This window comes from Protopterus annectens, chromosome 4.part0 (assembly GCF_019279795.1).
Source record: "Protopterus annectens isolate FY-2018-M chromosome 4.part0, PAN1.0, whole genome shotgun sequence".
NCBI lineage: Eukaryota > Metazoa > Chordata > Ceratodontiformes > Protopteridae > Protopterus > Protopterus annectens.
This window is the reverse complement of record NC_056733.1, coordinates 980,614,757-980,622,256: the sequence shown is the minus strand read 5'-3', so window position 1 is coordinate 980,622,256 and position 7,500 is coordinate 980,614,757. Positions and strand designations below refer to the sequence as shown.

The following is a 7,500-nucleotide window of genomic DNA, read 5'->3' as shown; positions in this document are numbered from 1 at the left end:
AATGACTTGCTAAAGCACAGGTATCTTGTGCAATGTACTAAATGCTGTGTATATTTAGAAGTAACACCTGACAACACGTGTGATCTGTGGTCCTTGTGTCAAAGGTCGGTCGACTTGCTTAGCATTATTAGAAGTACATCTACACTTGATGATGATTCCACTTGTGTAACTGGCATGGGTTGGAGAACTGGTGTTTCATATATTAATGACTGGACTGGTGAGATAAATAATGTTAGGCAAAGAGCAAGCAGAACACATTTAGGAAAGGAAGTGTCTATTGTCTGTAAAGACCATTCAACCCCTACGAAACAAGACAATGCCCCTGACAACTTTGGAATTCTGAATACCAGCATTCTGCAATGTGAAGATTCAAAACAAAAAGAAAATTAAAAAAAGAAATAAAGGAAGACGTTCACAACAAATAAAGAAGAAAAAACTGGTAAATGTCTGTAAAGCAAAGAACACGTCCTAAAAAGGATACTGCTTTATGTATCACACAGATTACAGGGAATGATCACATTTTTCTACCAGAAAATCTTCAGTCTACAGAAAAAGGCATATTTTCTCCAAAACAAAACGTAGAAAAAAAAGGCAAGGGGCATGTAGAAAGGAAGAAATCAAAACTGAACACTGAAGGATTGAAGAACATTACTGTAAGGAAAAAAGGAGAAAGACAGAAGCTGATGTGCTGTGGATGTACAAAAGTCAAACTGGATAAGAATTGCATACTTGAAAATGTAATAAGCAATGAAAACGTGGTATTAATAAGAGTAACATGGATGGAAATAATCATTTCTAACGGATATTAATATTACTAAATTAGACATGAAAGATTCTTCAGATGTGCTCAGAAAAGACTGGACTTTGGATTATTAGAGGAACGACAATTTACATCGCTCAGTGTTATACTTGCCAAGAGCAAAACAGAGGCTGCGAGAAAAGCCTTAAGAGTGACTTAATATAATGAAGTATGGATTTGTTTTTATTCATGGTCTGATCCACAAATACTCTGACAGCAGGGAACTTGCAGCCCTCTTAAATGGCATAACTTTAACTTGTACACGCATTAAGGACATATTTTTCAAAAATCACACGTAGAAAGGAGACTCAGATCACTGTGAATGAAAAGATTTTGGGGATAAATACTGACATGAGAAAATGACCCATTTTAAAAATTGGAAATGTGTAGAGTATCCGAGCCTAATGCTTTGGCACACATGTTTAGATAGGATGACATGCGCATCTCACGATCAAGGAAGAGAATTTTTGCAGCAGATATTTTGCAACATTTGACAAACACACAAAAAAAAGAAGTTATGTACTCACCATAACGTTCCATGTGTTGTCCATCTCACCCTTCATTCTTACTGGTTGGGTTCGAAGCCAGTCCTCGGCTCCGACTCAGCCAAATACACTAGCTCGAAGTCTTTCACTTGACTTGTGGCTAAATAGCTATCTCATCAAGCAGTGGTGTAATTCTCCAGATCTAATTTGCTGCTAATCATAACAATGTCTCTACATTTGTCATGCAACATCAGGTATAGACGTAACAAGAAAATTCAGAGGAGCTCCTTCGCCAAGGAAGAAAGATCTCTCAATTAAGTCCTCTAGGATCCCTGGGCTGGGGGAAGGTGGGAGGATCGTAAGAATGAAGGGCGAGATGGACAACAAACATGGAACGTTACGGTGAGTACATAACTCCCTTATGTTATGCTGTCCTATCTCGCCTTCATTCTTACTGGTTGGGACAGCATCCCTAGCACCATTTTCCTGGGTGGCTCACAGGGAGTATACCTTTGAGCACAGTGGAACCAAAGGAAGTCCTGTTCCTGGAGGTCAAATCAACTTTGTAATGAGGAAAGTATGAGGTCTTGCCCACGTAGCACCGGCAGAAATACTGTCCACTGATAATCTGGCTAGGTAACCAGATGTTGCTAAGGCTCTAGTCGAGTGGCCTCTAACTTTGAATGGTAATTTCCTGTAATTTGAGGTGTATATAAAGGTAATGCAATTTGAGAGCCAATTTGAAAGCGTAACCTTTGAAACTGGCATGCCCTTTTTAGATTCTGAAAAGGAGATGAACAATTGATCTGTTTTCCAAAAATCTTTAGTTCTATGCAGATAAAACCTAAGTTGCCTACGCACATCCAACTGGTGAAGTCTGTATTCTGCCTTGTTGCTATGCTTGAAAAAAAACACTGGGAGCTCAGTTGATTAATTCAGATTACTTTGAGAACAGACTTTTGGCACAAAGGATGGATTAGTTTGCAGAGATACTCTATCCTTATGGAAAATCGAGTATGGCGGCTTGATTGATAGAGCTTGCAATTCCGAGACTCTTCTTGCTGATGTAATGGCTACTAACAAAATAGTTTTCCAAGAGAAAAATTGGAGATCACATGATGATGAAGGTTCAAAGGGAGGTAAAGTTAGTTGAGTCAGGACAAAATTCAGATCCCATGATGAAAGAGGTTCTTTTATGGGAAGTCTCAATAAGCAAGTGCCTTTTAAAAATGCTTTACACAACTTGTGTGACATCATGTTAGGAAGTGTAATCACCAATGTGAAAATTAGAAATTGCAGCTAGATGGACTAACTGTAGCTGCGGTTAACCTTGCTGGAAACGTTCAGCAAGAAATTCTAAAACTGAACTAATTGGGGCAGAAAAAGGATCAATGTTTTTTGTTTGTGCCTAGTAGGAGAACCGCTTCCATTTACTAGCATATAACTTTCTGGTAGAAGTCTTGTGAGAGGATACCAAAAATGTGTTTTACTGCTGGTGGGAAGTCTTGAAGCCTGACTAAGTTTGGAAATGGAGCAGCCATGCTGTCAAACTGAGGATTTGGAGAACAGGGTGAAGAGTTCTGGACATATGAGTCAGAAGGTCTGGAACTGGGTCCAGAATCCAGGGCTTCTCCTGTAGGTGAGGCCAGAGAAAAGGGAACCAAATCTGACGAGGTCAGTATGGGGCAATGAGAATTAGCCTGCTTCCCAAGGATTTTGCTTTCTGAATGACTTTGGGTATCAGGGGAAAGGGGGAAAGGAATACAGTAGTCCTGAGGGCCAATCGAGAACAAGTGCATCTCTCGGTGTCTCTCCCATATGGGGGATTAGGACAAAGTAGCTGCTGTATTTGGTATTCATGGGGGTGGGCAAATAGGTCGCAGCAAGACTGGCCCCATTTTCGGAAAATCTTCTCCACTATGTTTTGGTTTAGAGACCACATGTGAGGCATTAATACCGCCCTGCTGAGTTTGTCCACTATCACGTTGGATTTCCCGAGGATATGCGTTGCTACCAGAAAACGTTGGGAAGAGATTGCCCATTGCCATACTCTCAGTGCTTCTCAACAAAGAAGGTATGATCTGGTTCCTCCTCATTTATGTACCAGACTACCGATATGTCTGACTGGATTGCAATTGTTCCTAGTGGAAGAGAGTCCTGGAGTGCTTCCAGTGCTAAAAGCACTGCTCTCATCTCTAGAACATTGATGTGCAAATGGGCCTCGTGTTCTTGCTATGTGCCTTGGTGTTCTTCCCAGATAATGCCCCCCACCCTATCTGGGAGGAGTCTGTGGTCACTGTAGCTATGGCTTGTTGTGGCACAAAAGGTAGTCCGATGTTCATGTGCCTGGACCGAAGCCACCATAGAAGATCTCTCTTGCATGACTCTAATTCTGATCTGGTGAGACATGGGAAGTTCTTGTAATGACCACTGAGCAAAAAGGAGCCATTGAAGGATTCTCGTATGCATCCTGGCTAGAGGAACTAGGGTGATAGTTGATGCCATGGTGTCTAGGCCTTTCAAAATTGTTTTTGCCTTCACCTTGTTTCTGGGTAGAAGGTTGGCCATTTGCTGTCTGAGAACAGAAACTGTCAGGAGGCAGACATGCCATCATGGAAATGGTGTCAAGATATGCGCCTATGAATGCAATATGTTGACAGGGCAACAAGGCAGATTTTTCTAAATTCACTATTATGCCTAACTGAGAGCAGGTTTGTAATGTGGTGTCTCTTGCCTGTTGGAAGTAGATGCTTGGTGGTGGCAGTTAGGAGCCAGTCGTCTAGATATAGAAACACTTGGAATCCTAGATGTCTCAAGTGAGCCGTGACTACTGCCATGCATTTGGTTAACACCCTGAGGGCTGTAGTTAGACCAAAGGGCAGAACTCGAAACTGATAACGACTGGCTCCCAGCCAGAAGTGTAAATGACTCCTTGATGCTCTGTCAATTGTTATGTGGTAATATGCATCTTGGAGGTCTACTGAGCACATCCAATCGTCTTTCCCTAAGAAAGGGAAGAATTGACTGCATTTCATTCGGAAGTTGAACTTATTCATGGATTCATTTAGTTTGCAGAGATTCAATATGGGTTTCCAGTTCTTTTTGGCACTAAAAAGAATCTTGAGTAAGTTCCGAATCCTATTTGGTCTGCGGCGTCTTTCTGGATGACTTTTGTCTAGCAACTTTTGAATTTCTATAGTTGCTTGTTCCCTTTGACTAGATGAAACATCTGGGATTGTTCTGATCTGTGGGACAGGATGACAAAAGGGAATGGAATAACCTCTGGATATTATACTTTGTACCCAGAAGCCTGGCGAGATATCACAAGAAACAAGTGGGTACAAAGTTAACTGCCCCCAACTGCCTCCAGAGTAGAGCAGGTGGGTCTCCTTTCAGGAGCGCTGGTAGGGCCGGCTCCAAAAGGAATCACGGTCACCCTGGTTTTGCGGACCCCCTCTGCCTTGCGGATGACATCTACCATTATTGCCTACCCCTCTGCCCCTGGGGAAGAGTTCACCTTGTGCGTCCTGAAAATCTCCCTGGGATCTTTTGAACCATATTTTCCCACTCTTCTGATCTTTAGGGTAAGGTCTTGAAGGTATGGAAAAACATACTCCAACGGCAGACAGAGTTTCCTTCCTGCTTGCATCTGGTGAGTGTATCCTTGACTTTGTGTCCAAAAAATGTGGAACCATCAAAAGGGGCATTGACAAAGGTAGAGTTGAAAGGTTCTGCAAAGTTACACAAGCGCATCCAGGAGTGCCTCCTCAGGGAAACTCCTGAACCCGCTGCCCTGCTCGCTCCATCCGCTGCATAGGATATCAGTCTCATGAAGGAGTTAACAATGGAATTTAAGGTAGACAGCTGAGAGGTCACCTTTTTTGAGACCCCCGCAGCCAATGAACCTTGGAGAGCATCTCCTAACTCCTTCAGGAGATCTCTTTGTATTCTCATAAAGTACGTAAGGTAGTTCAGCGATCTAAGTGTAAAAGCTGCTGATGAAAAAAATAAGCTTCTCGTATCTGTCCATCGTTCGAGAGTCCTTATTTCGGTGGATGGACAGATGAGGATGTTTCAGAAAGTTCCTTCTTGGTGGCTACTGCTACCACCATAACATCTACAAGGATGCCTTTCGTGAGAAAAACTTTTTCAAATGGAGCTGATAAAAACTTAACTGGCCTCCGAGGGACTGGTTCCATAGTGTCTGGTCACTCCCACGCCTTCCAACTAACCAACTCCAATAGCTCGTCAAAAGGTGGAGACACCCAGGAGGCTGAAGGTTGAGATCCAAAGGCCTTCAGGTACACTGACTCCACATCAGAAGGGTTGATGGGCTTCCAGCCACCTCTCTGTTTCAGGATTTCTAAGATATCTGAAAAGGAGATATCTTCAGAGGATGATCATGGGGACCCTTCTGACTCCTCAAGGTCAGTGTCAAGAGGTGACTTGACTCATCATGGAGTCTATATGCTTCCTCTTGCATGTTCTCTTTTGAAAGGCTTCCTCAGGAGGGCATTCTGGGGAGGTCTAGGAAGAGTGAGGTTCACCCAATGGGGTTCCCTGAGGCTCTGAATCTCTGCTGTCCTGTGGATGGGGTGGTGCCGAGACAGTAGCCGGTGCCTTGGGGGAAGAATACTAGTATCCTTGTGTAGAGCTGTAGGTGGGGACAGCACACTCATCATCAGCTCAAAAGCAGATCCCCCTTGGCTCCGAGGACACCTCCTGTTCTGAGAAAACAGAGGGAATCCCCGGCTCCAAGGCTGATGTAGGAGCCGAGCTAAGTCATGCCGAATCCCCGGGAGGTAAACTCGGAACTGAAGAAACTCGGGTCCGAGTGACCCGCCCCAAGCCGACCAGAGAACTTCGGCTCCTAGACACCACAGACAGCACCGTGAGTGTCGGACCAGGGACTGGTTCCGAAATCTCCTGGAGGGATCTCGGAACCGAAGAGTCTAGAGCAAGCGGTATCTGGCATTCCAGTGCCAAAGATCCAGCTTGGCTCGGAGGAGTAATATTCGTGGATGTAATAGTCTTGGACGGCTCCGAAATCAGTTGAGTCGGAGACGAAAACAATTTAGCCAGCGACTTCAAAAGACTGCATACCACCCTGTCCACGTCACTGCCCAACCAGCTCCTAGAGGACCTGGAGGAGAGGGTTGGTGAGCGAGATCTCTGCAATATGGGAGATCTCAAGGTAAGGGAGACCGGTACTAGTTCAGTGGACCAGCTCTGAAAAGTAGTCTCTTTCAGCTCCAAAGGCCATGGAGCCAAAGGACTTGATTTGTCTAATTCAATGATCTCTCTCGGTTCCGAAGGCTGTGGAGCCAAAGAGATTGATGTTTCTGAAGTTTTGGCCAGTTTTTGAGGTGGCTCGGAATGAGTCTATGAAGAGGAAGATGGTCTTTTAGTAGACTTGTCACCTTTAGAGGAAGGGGACTTGAGGTACTCTGTAAAGCTTCATCAAAAGGAGGTTTCAGGAGTCTTTTGAGAATTAACTTGTTCTTTCTCTTCTGTAAGACACAGGAGCTGAAAGAATAACAGAAAGTACATGTCTCTTGGAGGTGAATGGCCGCCAAACAATAAACACAAATATTATGCCCATCAGTAATTGACATTTTTTTGCGAACATTTCTGACACTTTTTAAAGCCTGATGGCTTAGGTTCCCTCTCACTGCTTTCCTTAGACATTATGAGAAGGAAACACAACTGCCAATACTGAAAAAAGGATAAGCACTAACTACACTTCTATAGGAAAACTAACACACGCAATATGTAAGTATCCTAACAACACATATAATAAAGCACATCTACCGAAGAGAAAAAGAAAGAAAAAAAACAGCTCTGTCCTCTAAGTTAAATGGGTACTAGGCCCTCTAACTTAAACGGACTTAGTATAGCTACAACAAGGGGACATAATAGACAAACCCTCTAACTTAAGCGGTACTTAGCTCTCTAACTAAAATAAGTTAAGAAACACAGACAAGGGAATACACACACTAACCAACTACAGAACATTTGACGGGATAGAAGAGAAACGGCCTTGCGACTAAACGATGGCCAACAAATCAGCAAACATAGTAGCTAAATTAAACTGCACACACAACGCTACAGCAGAGAAAAACTATATATATATATATATATATATATATATATATACATATACATATATATATATATATATATATACATATATATATACACATATACATATATATA

At 43.0% G+C, this 7,500-nt stretch overlaps 1 protein-coding gene across 1 annotated transcript in view; it reads right to left on the bottom strand.

The window, feature by feature from the left end:
- Positions 1–7,500, bottom strand: part of LOC122799708 (ras-GEF domain-containing family member 1C-like) — a gene marked incomplete in the record, with an annotated part of 1,592,823 nt that overhangs the window by 1,372,481 nt on the left and 212,842 nt on the right.